Source organism: Humulus lupulus, chromosome 1 (assembly GCF_963169125.1).
Source record: "Humulus lupulus chromosome 1, drHumLupu1.1, whole genome shotgun sequence".
Lineage (NCBI taxonomy): Eukaryota > Viridiplantae > Streptophyta > Magnoliopsida > Rosales > Cannabaceae > Humulus > Humulus lupulus.
In genome coordinates, this window is record NC_084793.1 from 21,579,577 (window position 1) to 21,597,046 (window position 17,470).

At 34.0% G+C, this 17,470-nt stretch overlaps 2 non-coding genes across 2 annotated transcripts; both read right to left on the bottom strand.

The window, feature by feature from the left end:
- Positions 1-1,043: 1,043 nt before the first annotated feature.
- Positions 1,044-1,150, bottom strand: LOC133813031 (small nucleolar RNA R71). The gene has a single exon (XR_009884079.1). It is a non-coding gene; the product is annotated as a small nucleolar RNA R71 (small nucleolar RNA).
- Positions 1,151-9,649: 8,499 nt separating this feature from the next.
- LOC133813447 (small nucleolar RNA R71) lies at positions 9,650-9,756 on the bottom strand. Its single transcript, XR_009884458.1, has one exon. It is a non-coding gene; the product is annotated as a small nucleolar RNA R71 (small nucleolar RNA).
- Positions 9,757-17,470: the final 7,714 nt, after the last annotated feature.

A 17,470-nucleotide genomic window follows, 5' to 3' on the forward strand; every position in this document is an offset into this window, starting at 1 on the left:
TTGTATTTATTATTTTTTTGCTTTAGGTTCCTTAATTTAGGCTTTTCTTTTTCTTAGCTTAGTTTTCCTTAGAATTTAGGTTTTAAAAAAAATAAAATAACATAATATTGTTCATAAAATTTCAATCATAAAACGCTTAGTATTGGGAACAATTGTGTAATATTACAAATGGTAGAAACCGATATTGTTCTGTCTAGAAAGATTGGTTGTTAAATAAAGTTTGTGATAACGTTACCCCTCACAGTTACCTGGGAACCTCAGGGAGTTTTGTCTAGGCAAGTGTGAGTCTAAAGCGGTACCTTGGCGACCTTCCCAACCGGCCCGGGAACTTATTACTATAAGAAAACCAAGCTTGTTCTGTCAAAATAAGTAATTTCACTCTGCTTAAAGGTTGTTTGGTCGAAAAAGTTAACTTGTGATCCACCATACTTACCCAGTAACCTAGGGGAGTTCTAGTAAGGTGTTGGAGATCACCCTAAAACCTCCAAACCTACCTGTGAACAAGTTGAAAAAAAATTAAAAATAAAAAAAATATATAAAATAAATCTAATTCTGATTTTCGAGAGTGGATGAATTATTACGAAACTTCTAGTGACACTTCTTCCAATTCATCCACCAATTCTACATCTCCACAAACTTTAGCTGATAATAATTCATTCGCAATGGCTCGCAATGATGAAATCCAACCGAGAACTATCAATGACTACCTCCAGCCTACTCTCACTTCCACGCCTTCATGCATTATTTTCCCTCCTAATATGTCTGCATTAGACTTTAAACATGGAATGATTCAACTCTTACCCACATTTCATGGAATGGAAAACAAAAGCCCATACGTGCATATTAGAGAATTCGAGGAGGTAGTAGCCACGATCTATAACCGAGCCGAAAATGTCGATTCTGTGCGACTAAAGTTCTTCCCCTTCTCCTTGAAGGACAAAGCCAAAAGCTGTTTATACACTTTAAGACCTAGGTCTATTGGAACATGGGAGGAAATGACCAAATATTTCTTTCTGAAACACTTCCCCAACCATAAGACCAACAGTCTAAAACGACAAATTTCCACATTTTCCCAAAAGGACAATGAAACGTTCTATCAAGTTTGGGAAAGATTCAAGGATCTATTGAATAAGTGCCCGCACCATGGCTATGAGAACTGGAGTTTGGTCAATTACTTCTATGAAGGACTCATGAGTCGTGAGCGCTAGTTTGTAGAAATGCTATGCAATGGTGAATTCCTCAAAAAAGAGCCAGACGATGCTCTTGAATATCTCGGAGAACCACAAAAAAATCTCACACCTGGACTGGTCCAAGTGCTATTGATAGCACCAACCGACACAAACCATTTGGGATCTATCAACTTCGAGAAGAGGAAAGTGTTAAGGCCCAACTCGAAGCTTTGAAAAAGCAGTTTGAGGTCTTAATGACGAAAAATGGCAAAAAACCGTACATGATTGCTCAAGCGGAATCGCAAGAACCTTGCTTTGTTTATGGAGGGACGGAGCATTTAGCTAAGGACTGCTTAGCTTTTAATGAACTAAGGGGGGTTTATGAGGAGCAATGCAATGCCTTAGGGGCATATAACAAGCCATTCTCCCATACGTACAACCCTGGTTGGAGAAACCACCCAAATTTCAGTTGGAGAGATTCCAACCAAGCTCAATCGTCTGGAAGCCAATGGAGAAATGAGCACCACATTCAACCATCAAAGGCATATTCTGCACCTCAGTACAATGCTCATCCACAACAAAATTCTCTCGAGAATACCCTTCATGCATTCATAGAGGAACAATCCAAACTAGATCGCCAAATGATGGAAGAAATCAAGGAAATGAAATGTCAATTCTCAAAATTGACTGAATCATTGGCCATTCTGAAAAAAGGCAAACTTCCTTCCCAACCAAAATTCAATGTGCAAGGCCAACACATGGCCCAATCTTCAAATTCTAATGATCAAAATGTTAAGGAAGTAAATGCCATCACGACTAGAAGCGATAAAACTTTGCAAGACCCACCCATAAAATCCAACTCTCCCAATACTCCAAAAGTTATTCCCGAACACTCAATGCCTCTCCAAAAGTACCATTTCCCCAAGCATTGAAACTTGATGGGAAACTTCCTGATAACCGAGCTAAAATCCTTGAGCACTTGACACAAGTGAAGATTAATCTTCCTTTGTTTCACATCATAAAACAAGTGTTGACTTATGCCAAAATCATTAAGGACCTATGCACTGCAAAAAGGAAGTACCATGTCAAGAAGACTGCTTTCTTGATTGAGCAAGTGAGTGCAGTGATAGAACAAAAGACATCACCGAAATACAAAGATCCCGGTTGTCCCACCATTTCTTGCCAAATTGGGACCCATGAAGTCAGCCAAGCCTTACTTGATCTTGGTGCGAGTGAAAATCTCAAGCCGTACTCTTGCTAGAGCTTGCTGACCACTCCACCAAAAAGTCTAGGGGTATGGTTGAGGATGTTTTAGTTCAAATTGAAAAATTATATTACCATCTAGACTTTATTATTCTTGATACCCAATCTGTGGTAAACATGGAGTCTAAAATTCCTATTATCTTCAAAAGACAATTCCTTGCTACTGCAAATGCTTTGATCAATTGTCGGAATGACCTAATGAAGATATCGTTTGGAAACATGACTCTTGAAGTCAATATCTTCAACATCGGGAAACAACCTCGAGAAGATGATGAATGCTATAAAATATTCATGATTGACACTTTAATTCCCGAGGAGGTTCAATTGCAAAGCAACTTCGATACTCTTGATGAACTCCTCATTTTGTCTCAAAATGAAAGTCCCGGTTCTACTAAGTCTACTTTTGCAATATCAGATCACATAGACTCACGCAATAGAATGACTCAGTTTTGGCAACCTCGCTTTGAAGGGCAACCTCGTGAGAGGGCACAACCAAAAACTTCAACCGAAGAGGTTCCAATTGTTCAATTTACCCAACTTCCTGAGGGTTTGAAACATGTCTTCATGGGAGACAGTGAATCCTTTCCAATTATCATCTCATCCAACCTTCAAAATTCTCAAGAATTGCAGTTACTCAAGCTACCGCGAACGCATAAATCTGCGATAGGTTGGGCGCTTGATGATATCAAATGTATTAGCCATTTAATTTGCTCCCATCAAATCAATCTGGAGGATGAAGCTATCCCTCGAAGAGATCCTTAAAGGCGATTGAACCCCACAATGAAATAATTCGTAAAAAAATGAAAAGGAAAACAATTAAGTGAACCACAGATAGGAAGATTGAGGAGAATGTCTTAGCTGGATTAGCTAAGGATTATACAGTGTAAGATATGAGTTTATTGTGGTATAGAGATCGGATTTGGAATCCGATGGACACTGAGATTAAATGGGAGATTCTAAATGAATCTCACGTTACTCTTCTATTCTCTTCATTCAGGCATCCTGTCAATGTATCAGAGTTTGAAAGCTTTTATGTGGTGGCCTGAGATGGAGAGGGGCATAATGGAATGCGTAATAAAGTTCTTGACCTGTTAGCAGGTCAAGAAAGAGTATAAAAAATTAGTAAGGCCATTGTAGCCTTTGAGTATTCCATAGCGGAAGCAAGGAAACATTGCAGTAGGTTTCGCAGTGGGGCTGCCAAGGATAGTGGGTCAACGTGAATTGGTTTGGGGTCATTATGGACCAGTATTTGAAGTGAGCTCACTTCTGTCAGTAAGGACAAGTAACACAACTGATCAGTAATCAGATCTCTATGTGAAAGAGACAGTGCACCTTCATGAAATTCAAGGTCTATTGTATCGCCCTGGTTACCCCAGAACAGTTATGGTGAACGGTGGACCGGAAATTTGACCCGCTACCCGAGTCCTTTGGTAAAAAACGTGCTCTAAGTGTAATTATCAGGTTAAGGTAGAAAACTAATAAAAAGGAAATGGATACTTTCATTACAAACTGCTCTGCAGAGCTAATCAAAACATTTACAAGTTGTTCTTAGTACAAAACGGTCATTACAGTTTCAAATTTACAATCCCGCCGACCTAAGCGTCAAAAATAGGGTAAACCCCCTAGTTCCTCTGAGAACGTCTTGGCCATGGTGGTCAAGCGGCCCATATGTACACATCACCACCTAAGCTCTTCACTCAAGGCTGGGTGAGCTTTTCTTTCCCTTTACCTGCACCACATAGCACCCATGAGCCAAGGCCTAGCAAGAAAACACAATAAAGCATGATATAATATCAACAATGATCATAATAATCATTCAGAACCATCAGTCCCAACAAATAGGTGACTATCGCAAGAGTCACTAATACAGGGACAGCACCCTCTAGCCATGTGACGATAGGGTCACCAGGGCTTAACAGATAAGTGAGCCTTTCATAAGTTTGAACAGGATAGGTGTATGGTGAATAGTCACCAACATAACCTTCCTCATGACCTTAGAGTCATAACCCTGGAATAACGTTCCCTAGCCATGTGACAAACATTCATCGGGGCCATGTGCCCTGGCTCTGAATAACTGGTCTTAGACCAGACAAGCGCTTATATGTTCATCGACCTTAAGGTCGGTCCAGCGTTAATACCCCATATGAGTCATTCTTTGCAGATATCGATTAGATCTAATCTTCATTTGGCTCGGCGTTCATGACGATATGCCATTTCTGACTCTTTAGGTCAGTGTCCCTGACTAATCAGTACATATACAAGTATTCAACATTTGCTAGCATTTAATAGGCAATCCATGTCCACATTTATCAATCAACATGCCTCAATAATAATCATGCATGTCACATATACACAGGGTGCAGTTTTCTTACCTCTGGTTCAAGTGAAAATTAATATAAGAACGAACTCTGAGAATGATCAATCTTTTAACTCCCTGATGGTTACCTGGTCATAACCAAAATATAGGATTCATCAATGAAAATGATAACAAAGGGTTCCCAAACTAAAACCTAGCCTCCGAGACATCGAAACCTACTAAACCGGGTAGTAGGATCGATCCCGAGGCCTAAGGCTTAAATCCCCAAGCTAAAAACACATTTCTGGCCAAAAATGCCCTTATGGGCCGCGGCTCACCACAGCCATGCCGCGGCTCTTCTCTCTGACAGAGGCATTTCCACCCCAGAAACCAACATAGGCCGCGGCTCACCATAGCCATGTCGCGACCCTTTACACAAACCAGCAAGAACCAACTTTCTTCCCCTGCGTTTTTCCTTGAAACCAAACCTTCAAACCAGTCCCAAACCTCATCCAAACACTCAATCCGACCCCCTAAACATCATCTATATCAAACCCTCATCAAAACCCAAGTTAAACATCAATCCATTAATCCAAACTATCCTCAACAAAATCATAGGCTGAAAACTAAAAGAAAACAGAGTAAAACCAGAAAACCTATGGCCAAAACTCACCTTAAACTTGAGATTAAATCCCCTTCAATGGCTGAACCAACTCTATGAACTCAACCCCTTGATTTCTTAGCTCGATTCCTCAATTTGGGCTCAAAAACTCCAAAGGAGAAATGAGAGAAAATGATGTACAGGAAGGAGAAGTAAGGGCTCTGTTTTGTTCTATTTTTCTACAGCCAACTAAAGTCTCATATACATCCAAACCAAATGACCTAAATGCCCCTAGGTCATTTAAAAGTTTCTAAAGCCTTCCCAAGGGCAAAATTGTCCTTTCCAACCTATACTGGTAATTATAATTAACGCTCTCCAATTCCCGCTAATCTCGATAATCTCAAACACCAATAATTCATATCTCGTTATCCTATAATTCCCGGTAACGCTCTAATCATTAAAATCACCCCGAGACTCACCCCGAACCCCAAACTTAAACCTGTCATGACCAAACCGATAATTTATATTTAAAGATCGTCTCATGCTGAATAACTCAAACCAATCCACATTATAATGTGGTCTCACAATATATCATTGACATGCAAACAAATATACAATTATACCCTCAACGGGCCAAATTACCAAAGTACCCCTGTAAACGAATGTGGACCCACATGCATGCATTTAACATCATATTATAATATAATTCACATGAACATGCATAATGTCATTTAATGGCATAATTAAACATGTGTGGCCCTCTCGGCCGGCTAATCCCGCCATTAAACCACATCGAAGAATTCGGGGCATTACATCTATCTTATTAGATGAAGACTTTATTGTTACTTCCTGGTCTTGGAAGGGTTAAGGAAGGCAATGAATATATAGATGGAATTCAGTACAGTTCATTATTCTCAGACTGATGGTAAATCAGAGAGAGAAAGAGAGTTATCCAGTATTGGAAAGGTACCTTATGAGATGAGGTATGTTGAGAATGCTTAGCACCAGTTCATTGGAATGAGATGGGTGAGGTGTTGATTCTGGATCATGTGATGGTTCAGGGGACCATTGAGATTATTAGAGGTTAGAGCGTGAATGCTCACTTCTCAGAGTAAATGGAAAAGTTTTACTAAATTGAAAAGCAGGAACATGGAGTTCCAAGTAGAAGATTGTATCTTCCTTAAAGTATCACCATGGAAAGGGGTGAGGAGTTAAGGGCAAGCTGAACCCTAGATTATCTTGACAGTTGAGTGATAACTCTACAAATTAGAGTTATTTTACCATATTTTATATGCTAATTGTTGCTTAGTTCTTGAGTTTTTAATTAACTTATTAAGTTTTTAAGTAATTTTAAATTTATTAGTCTTATTTTGATTTTATATAATTTTGTGTGTTTTTATAGTTATTTTGTTGTAAAATATTGTAGTTTAATTATTTAAAATTAGTATTGTTAGTTTGAATGCTAAAAATATGATTTTATTGAAATTAAATGTTATGTAAATTAAATTTTAATTAATGTTTTCATGGGAGTTATATGATATATTTTATTAATGAAAATATTTAATTTTAATTTAGTTTATAATTTATTGTGTAGGAAAATTATTGCCCTTGAAAAGCAAGAAAATCAAAGGAAAGATGGTAATTTTGAAAGAAAGTAACAAGAAAAATGGTGTTTCTCCAAAAGCCCAACCACGTGAGGCCCACTCTAGGCCCAACCCGTGGCCCCCCCTCCAACACCCAGCCACCACATTGCTGCCATTTCCCTTATTGAGCCCAACAAAAATGCATTTTGTCCCTTTGTCCCCTATGACAAAAATGCCAACTTTTTACCCTTTTTCCTACACATTTTCACCACAACATTATCATTACACCCTATAATTTACCTCTACATACCATATTTATTTTATTTAATTAATCTAATCAATTTAATTAATTTAAATTGATTATTTTAATAAACTCACTTTGGCTATAAATATGGACTTTCAAGACCATTTTTGGGGTGCTTAATTCTTTTGGTTACCATATTTTTCTCTCATTTTCTCTCTACCATTCTCTCTTCCATTTGGGCTTTTCAAGAGCATTTTGCAAGTATGTATGTCATTTATTTTGTAATTTCTACTCTAGTTATGTGCTTCTAATCTTTTTCATAAGATTATTAAGATCATGATGAAGCAACTTGTAACTAGGTAATATTTATGTTGTATGTTGATTTCCCTTGTAATGCAACAAAGTCTATGGATTTTTCTTCTTCATATATTTCTTTCATCTTAAATATCTTGTATTTTAGATTGTTAGAACATATTCACACTTTGTTCTTCATTAGTGCATAAACATAATATTCTTTGTGTAAGATGTGTCATTAAATTGTACACATCCATGCTTAGAACAAAAATATTATGTTTTGCCTTATAAATAATGTTCATTGATTTATTTGTTATTTCATTTGATTGATTTACACTAAATGCTTTGAAATTATAATTTTGAAAAGTGAAGAAAAATCCTATCTTTTTATAAGAAATTTGTGCTTAAAATTATAAATCTTTTTGGAAAATGATAGTTTAAAATATTTTAACTATCACTAAAACTTGGGAATCAATATACTAATAAATATTATTAAACTTACATTTTGTGGATTCTAGTATCTTAATAATCTTTTCTTTTAACACTTATTTTCAACTCATTATTGCTTTATTTTTATTATCTTAAATAGCTTTATTTTTCAATCTTTTATTTTATGTTCATAATATTAAAACTCATCAATCTTTGGAGCTAGGTTAGAATTTATTATTTTTGATTTAAAATAGTTTCATTTTCGATTTTAGACAACTCCCTTGGGTTCGACATCCTTGCTTACACGATCACTATTCTATATGGACGATTCGTGCGCTTGCGATATATAAATTTTTAAACATACCCGTTTTGGGTCCATCAAGTTTTTGGCGCCGTTGCCGGGGAGTTGCAAGAGAAAAGAAACAAAAATTATCTCAAGGTTAGTAAATTCTTCTACTAGTTATTTTAATTCTTGCACTTAAAAAAAAAAAAAAAAAACCTAAAAAAATATATATCTATAAAAAAAAACTAAAAAAAAAGATAAAAAGAAAGTTGGGACGGTTCAACCACCCATAAAAAATATACTTATATTTCTATATTTATTGTTTTTTTTTAGTGACGGCACTTGTGCCTCCTATCTATCCTTTTAAATTTTTATAGTCGATGGCACTTGTGCCTCCTAATTTTGTGTAATTTTCTTTATTTATTTTGTTGTATTTTTATTTTATTTAAATTCCGCAAATTACTAGTTGATGGCAATTTTGCCTCCTAGCTAGTTGATGGCAATTTTTGCCTCCTAGTCCTCTATCTTATGTTTAAGTTGATGGCACTTGTGCCTCCTAGTTTTTACCTTAATTTTGTTATGGTTGATGGCATGCTATGCCTCCCTACTCTTGCCTAAATTTTAGTCTTATTTAATTTTTGCCTTATTTTTCTTTGTCTTCTTTAATATTTTAGTGTAATATTGTGAAAAATACTTGAAAAAAAAAAAAGAGAGAAACCTAAATCTTGTCCTTTCACCATAAGCAATTTTTGCTTAAAGGAAATTTGAACAAAATTCCCATCCGCCTCTACTAATTAACCTCGGGGAGTTGTTAGTAGTGCGCGAGTAAGTGGAATCAAATTGGCCTGGGGACAAGTAAACCATAAGAATTATATTGTTGTGAAATCTCTAAAAATTATAAGTATGCTCTGTGGTTGCGGTTTTAACTGATCTTCCACATCAGAAAATTGCTTGTTTGAGATTATCCTTGTTGCCTTGTTTGTGAAAATTGTATGCATCATTGGGAACGTAACTCTAAAAAATGATTAGTAAAAAGACGTTTATCTTTGTTTGAAATTGAAAGTGTTAGTAAAAATTTGAGCATCATGGAACCCATTGCTAATATTGTTGATGAAAATGTTGTGCTTGAAAAAACTTTGCTTGAATATTTTGCACCTATTTCATCTAATGCTCCGTCATGCATTGTTTTACCTACTACTTCTGCTACTCATTTTGAGCTTAAACCATCAATCATTCAATTGTTGCCTTCTTTTTATGGGTTAGATAGAGAGGATCCTTACATGCATGTCAAAGATTTCTTAGAAATTTGCTCAACATTTAAATTTCAAAATTTTTCTGATGAGTCGGTCAAACTAAGATTGTTCACTTTTTCATTAAAAGACAAATCAAAAGCTTGGTTAAATTCCCTTCCCACGGGGTCTATAACTACCTGGGATCAACTTTATAATAAATTCTTACTGAAATTTTTTCCTATGTCTAAAACTGATAGTCTAAGGAGAGAAATCTCCGAGTTTTTTCAAAAAGATAATGAAGAGTTTTATGAATGTTGGGAAAGATTTAAAGATTTATTATTAAAATGTCCTCATCATGGTTTTGAAAAATGGAGACTTGTAAAATATTTTTATGATGGTTTGACTCCCTCTAATCGTCAAATGATTCAATCTATGCATACTGGAAATTTTTTAAAATTTCAAGGACAAGAGGCGTGGGACGCCCTTGAAGATTTATCTGTCAATTCACAACAATGGAATTATTTTGATCCTAGGTCTAGGTCAACTAATTCACCAAAAAGAGGAGGAAGGTATGAAGTAAAAGAAGAATTAGACTTAAGAACATCCTTAGACAAATTAGCGAGAAAAGTAGAAGCTTTAGCCATAAGCCAAACTATAAACTCTCCAATTCAACCTAGAAAAGATGTTTGTTCTATATGTTCTAGTCCTTGCCATAATGCCCAATCATGCTCTTCCTACCAAGAAGCCTTTTCTGAGGAGGCCAATGCACTTCATACTTATGGGAAACCAAATAATAGCCCATTTTCATCCACCTACAATCCAAATTGGAGAAACCATCCGAACTTTTCATGGAGACAAAACCAACCCCAAATGAATCAAGGGCACCAATACAACACACAAAACCAAGCTCATGCCCCACAAAATCAACCATATCCGCAACAAAGAAAACCTTCCTTAGAAGATACTTTACAACAATTTATGCAATCCACCCAACAAATCCTACAAAATCAATCTCAATCTATTACCAAACTCGAGACACAAGTAGGACAACTCGCCACTGCTTTAGCTGATAGAGAGAAAGGAACATTCCCTAGTCAACCTATCCCTAATCCAAAAGGTCAATATGAGATAGGAAAGTCTAGTCATAATGGAGAAGTCAAATCAATTTCAACTCTTAGGTCTGGAAAGAAAATTGTCAAACCCGATTACATACCCGAGGTTGAAAACGAAAAAGAAAAAGAAAAGAGTCAGCCTTCTAGTTCTAATCTCAATGACTCATCAAACAAAGAAACTCCAATCCATCCTTTTATTCCAAAAGCCCCATTCCCACAAAGATTACTTCCAATTAAAAAAGGCGGCCAATATAATGACATCTTAGAAGTTTTTAAACAAGTTAGTATCAATATCCCTTTCTTAGATGCCATTAAACAAATTCCTGCCTACTCTAAATTTTTAAAGGATCTTTGTACTGTTAAAAGAAACACTAATGTTCCTAATAAGGCGTTTTTAACTGAACAAGCTAGTTCCATTATTCAATGTAAGAGTCTTGTTAAATATAAAGATCCTGGGTGTCCCACAATTTCATGCATTATTGGTGATCATTTTATTAACAAAGCTTTACTTGATTTGGGTGCTAGTGTAAATTTATTGCCTTATTCTGTTTATAAGCAACTTGGTCTTGGTGAGCTAAAACCTACCTCTATAACTCTTCAATTAGCCGATCGTTCTGTGAAAATTCCTAGAGGCATTATAGAGGATGTTTTGATAAAAGTTGATAAATTTTATTTTCCTGTTGACTTCATTGTTCTTGATACTCAACCTGTGGAAAATATGCATGCTCAAATTCCTATCATTTTAGGTAGACCATTCTTAGCTACATCTAATGCAATCATAAATTGTCGTAATGGTGTTTTGAAATTATCTTTTGGAAATATGACTGTTGAATTGAATGTTTTTAATGTTGCTAAATCTGTTGAGTGTGAGGAAATACATGAAGTTAACATGATAGATAGTATATGTGAAGATGAGGGAAATGACTTACTTGATTTTTGTGAAAAATACTTTGGTATGAACTTGCATATTGATGACTTTAATGATGATGTGAATGCTTTGCTAGAGTCTGTACCCTTAAATGAAACCAAAGTTGAACCTTTTTCACCCTTAGGTCATGTTCAAACAATTTCTGAGTCTCCAAAGTTAGACCTTAAACCTTTACCAGAAAATTTAAAATATGCTTTTATAGGAGAATCTGAAACTTTACCTGTTATCATAGCCTCCGCTTTAGATAAAGAACAAGAAGATAAGTTGTTAGATGTCCTTAGAAAACATAAAGAAGCCATAGGTTGGACCATTGGAGACATTAAAGGAATTAGCCCATCCATATGTATGCATAGAATCCATCTAGAAGAGAATGCTAAAACCTCTCGGGAATGTCAAAGAAGGCTAAATCCAAATATGAAAGAAGTAGTTAGAGAAGAGGTCATAAAATTGTTAGACGTAGGTATCATTTACCCTATTTCTGATAGTCAATGGGTTAGTCCAGTTCAAGTTGTGCCTAAGAAGTCTGGGATCACAGTTGTTGAAAATGAGAAAAATGAATTAATCCCTACTAGAGTACAAACGGGGTGGAGAGTGTGCATAGATTATAGAAAGCTGAATAACGTTACTAGAAAAGACCATTTTCCATTACCCTTTATTGATCAAATGCTTGAACGATTAGCTGGCCATGCATATTATTGTTTTCTTGATGGGTATTCGGGATATAACCAAATCCCCATTGCCCCAGAAGATCAAGAAAAGACTACATTTACATGCCCTTTTGGGACTTTTGCCTATCGTCGCATGCCTTTTGGATTATGTAATGCACCTGCGACTTTTCAAAGATGTATGATTTCGATTTTTTCTGACATGATTGAAAGATTTCTTGAAGTATTTATGGATGATTTTTCTGTGTTTGGTTCTTCCTTTGATGAATGTCTGCATCATCTTTCACTTGTTTTAATTCGTTGCAAAGAGAAAAACCTTGTGCTTAACTGGGAAAAATGTCATTTTATGGTTAAAAAAGGAATTGTTTTAGGTCATGTAATCTCATCTGATGGAATAGAAGTTGATAAAGCTAAAGTTGATCTTATTTCAAAACTTCCCCCACCTAAAACTGTTAAAGAAATTAGATCATTCTTAGGCCATGCCGGTTTTTATAGAAGATTTATAAAAGACTTTAGCAAAATTTCTCGGCCTTTATGCCATTTACTTGGAAAAGAAAATGCTTTTGTCTTTGATAATAATTGCCATGTTGCCTTTGAAAAATTAAAAAATTTGTTGACTACTGCACCCATTATTCGACCTCCTGATTGGAAAATACCTTTTGAAATAATGTGTGATGCTTCTGATTATGCTATAGGTGCTGTCTTAGGACAAAGATTTGAAAAAATACCTCATGTAATTTACTATGCTAGCAAAACTTTAAATGATGCTCAATTAAATTACTCCACAACCGAAAAAGAATTGCTTGCTGTTGTTTTTGCATTGGAGAAATTTAGATCTTATCTGTTAGGGTCTAAAATTATTGTCTATTCTGATCATGTTGCATTAAAATATCTCTTGTCGAAAAAAGATGCTAAGTCTCGTTTGATCCGTTGGATCCTGCTTTTACAAGAATTTGACTTAGAAATACGTGATAAAAAAGGATCTGAAAATGTTGTTGCTGATCATTTATCTAGACTAGTTGTTGAAACTATACATGATTCCACCCCTATCACTGAAACTTTTCCTGATGAACAATTGATGCATGTTTCTTCCTTGCCTTGGTATGCTGATATTGTTAATTATTTGGTCACTAAAGAAATACCATCTCATTGGTCTAAGCATGATAAATCTAAATTTTATTCTGAGGTGAAAAACTTTATTTGGGATGATCCTTACTTGTTTAAATACTGCCCTGATCAAATAATTAGAAGATGCATTCCAAACTGTGATCAATCTAAAATCATATCTTTCTGTCATGATCATGCATGTGGAGGACATTTTAGTGGTAAGAAAACAGCTGCTAAAGTTTTACAATGTGGTTTTTATTGGCCTACTATCTTTCATGATACATATGTTTATTGTAAAGCTTGTGAACGTTGCCTAAAGTTAGGAAGTTTAACTAAAAGAAATATGATGCCTTTAAATCCTATTCTTATTATTGACATATTTGATGTTTGGGGCATTGATTTTATGGGACCATTTCCTAACTCTTTTGGTAATCTTTATATTCTTGTTGGAGTCGATTATGTGTCTAAATGGGTTGAAGCTATTGCATGCCACACTAATGACCACAAAGTTGTGCTTCGTTTTTTGAAAGAAAATATATTTTCTCGTTTTGGTTCACCACGTGCTATAATTAGTGATAACGGTACACACTTTTGTAATAGGCCATTTGAACATTTGATGAAACAATATAGCATTACGCATAAAGTCTCAACACCATATCACCCACAAACTAGTGGTCAAGTTGAAGTGTCTAATAGGGAAGTTAAGCACATTTTAGAAAAAACTGTGAATCCAACTAGGAAAGATTGGTCCTTAAGACTCACTGATGCATTATGGGCGTATCGTACCGCGTACAAAACACCCATTGGCATGTCACCCTACAGACTTGTGTATGGGAAGGCGTGCCATTTACCTGTTGAGTTAGAACATAGAACCTTTTGGGCAATTAAGCAGTTAAACTTTTCTTTAGACAAGGCAGGTGAAAAACGAAAACTTCAACTAAATGAACTAGACGAAATTAGGAATGATGCTTATGACTATTCAAAAAAGTATAAGGATCGCATGAAATTTTACCATGATAAAAATATTTTGAGAAAACATTTTTATCCAGGTCAGAAAGTCCTTTTATACAACTCTCGTTTGCATCTATTCCCGGGAAAGTTACGCTCTAGGTGGTCTGGTCCTTACATTGTTCGTATTGCTTTTCCACATGGAGCTATTGAAATTGAAAATCCTAAAAATGGTGATATATTTAAAGTTAATGGACAAAAATTAAAACCATTTTTAGAATTAAAAACTGATGAAGTGGATGAGATACTCCTTGAGGACCCTGTTTACCATGCTCTTTGAGTCCTATTTGATCTTGACAACTTGTGTTTTATTTGTATTATTGTTTTATGTGTGATTTAATTTTTGTTCGTTGTATCTTGTTCTCTCTTCGCAATGCACAATATCGAGGTACGACCATTCTAAACTTTACACTCTTCTCAATTTAATTTATATTTCTATTTTGACACATTGAGGACAATGCTTAAATTAAGTTTGGGGGTATCAAGTTTTATTGTGTTTGTTTTGTGTTATTTATGTTTGCTTTGTATTAATTTTAATGTTTTGTGTTTTATCTAAGTTAGTCATGTTTGTTTGAAAAAAAAATTATTTATATGTTGTTTTATCTAAGTTAGTCATGTTTGTTTGAAAAAAAAAAAAATTATTTATATGTTGTTGTTTTGTAATTTTTTTTAATTTGTTCATTTTCATAAAAAATTTTAAAAAAAAAAAATTGGTGATATTTTTAATTTTCAATGATAAAAATCCTGATTGAGTTTGAATTTAATTCTCTTAAAAATATGAATAATTTTTAAGCTTTGTTTTTAATTATAGGGTCAATTTTGCTTGTAACAAAAGTTACATTTTTCATAACAAAAACATTCTTATTTCCTATAAGTTTAAGTGAAAAATAATTTTAATGAAAACCTATTTTCTAAAAGCAAAATTGACAATTTAATTAATTACATAAGCTTAAATTTTATTCATAATAATTTCTGAGATTTATTTTCATTGTGCAATTTTTGAGAAAATCATTTTTATATCACCAATAAAATATATATATATATAGATATGTGTATTTTAATTTTTCTTTTGCTTGAGGACTAGCAAAACTTTAAGTTTGGGGGTGTGATAACTCTACAAATTAGAGTTATTTTACCATATTTTATATGCTAATTGTTGCTTAGTTCTTGAGTTTTTAATTAACTTATTAAGTTTTTAAGTAATTTTAAATTTATTAGTCTTATTTTGATTTTATATAATTTTGTGTGTTTTTATAGTTATTTTGTTGTAAAATATTGTAGTTTAATTATTTAAAATTAGTATTGTTAGTTTGAATGCTAAAAATATGATTTTATTGAAATTAAATGTTATGTAAATTAAATTTTAATTAATGTTTTCATGGGAGTTATATGATATATTTTATTAATGAAAATATTTAATTTTAATTTAGTTTATAATTTATTGTGTAGGAAAATTATTGCCCTTGAAAAGCAAGAAAATCAAAGGAAAGATGGTAATTTTGAAAGAAAGTAACAAGAAAAATGGTGTTTCTCCAAAAGCCCAACCACGTGAGGCCCACTCTAGGCCCAACCCGTGGCCCCCCCTCCAACACCCAGCCACCACATTGCTGCCATTTCCCTTATTGAGCCCAACAAAAATGCATTTTGTCCCTTTGTCCCCTATGACAAAAATGCCAACTTTTTACCCTTTTTCCTACACATTTTCACCACAACATTATCATTACACCCTATAATTTACCTCTACATACCATATTTATTTTATTTAATTAATCTAATCAATTTAATTAATTTAAATTGATTATTTTAATAAACTCACTTTGGCTATAAATATGGACTTTCAAGACCATTTTTGGGGTGCTTAATTCTTTTGGTTACCATATTTTTCTCTCATTTTCTCTCTACCATTCTCTCTTCCATTTGGGTTTTTCAAGAGCATTTTGCAAGTATGTATGTCATTTATTTTGTAATTTCTACTCTAGTTATGTGCTTCTAATCTTTTTCATAAGATTATTAAGATCATGATGAAGCAACTTGTAACTAGGTAATATTTATGTTGTATGTTGATTTCCCTTGTAATGCAACAAAGTCTATGGATTTTTCTTCTTCATATATTTCTTTCATCTTAAATATCTTGTATTTTAGATTGTTAGAACATATTCACACTTTGTTCTTCATTAGTGCATAAACATAATATTCTTTGTGTAAGATGTGTCATTAAATTGTACACATCCATGCTTAGAACAAAAATATTATGTTTTGCCTTATAAATAATGTTCATTGATTTATTTGTTATTTCATTAGATTGATTTACACTAAATGCTTTGAAATTATAATTTTGAAAAGTGAAGAAAAATCCTATCTTTTTATAAGAAATTTGTGCTTAAAATTATAAATCTTTTTGGAAAATGATAGTTTAAAATATTTTAACTATCACTAAAACTTGGGAATCAATATACTAATAAATATTATTAAACTTACATTTTGTGGATTCTAGTATCTTAATAATCTTTTCTTTTAACACTTATTTTCAACTCATTATTGCTTTATTTTTATTCTCTTAAATAGCTTTATTTTTCAATCTTTTATTTTATGTTCATAATATTAAAACTCATCAATCTTTGGAGCTAGGTTAGAATTTATTATTTTTGATTTAAAATAGTTTCATTTTCGATTTTAGACAACTCCCTTGGGTTCGACATCCTTGCTTACACGATCACTATTCTATATGGATGATTCGTGCGCTTGCGATATATAAATTTTTAAACATACCCGTTTTGGGTCCATCATTGAGTCCTAGATATGACTGGTTAGATTGACTTTGGATCAGCCTTATCTTTGGCATTGTTAGTTGTATATAGTGTATTTTGTATTTCCATGCAGTGGACATGGGTTAAAAGGAACTCATGAGTTGAGCCATAAGAATCTGAAGGTTGAGGTTAGGTATTCCGATAAGGAATAGCCAGTTCAGATTGTAACAGAAGAAATAAGGTTTTGAGGAACAAAGTGTACTTTGGGTTAAGGTATGTTGCAGAAACAGTGAGGTCGAGGGAGCGACCTGGGAAACTGGAATTAGTTGTGCAGAATTCTTATTTCGGGTAGTCCAGATAAATTTCGATGACGGAATTTCTGTAAGGAGGGGATAGTTGTAATGCCCCAAAATCCCTAATAAGGTTTAGGAATCTGATTAGGAGGCCGGGAGGACCATAATTGATTTATTATATTATCAAATGATTATATGCATGTTTATGTGAATTAT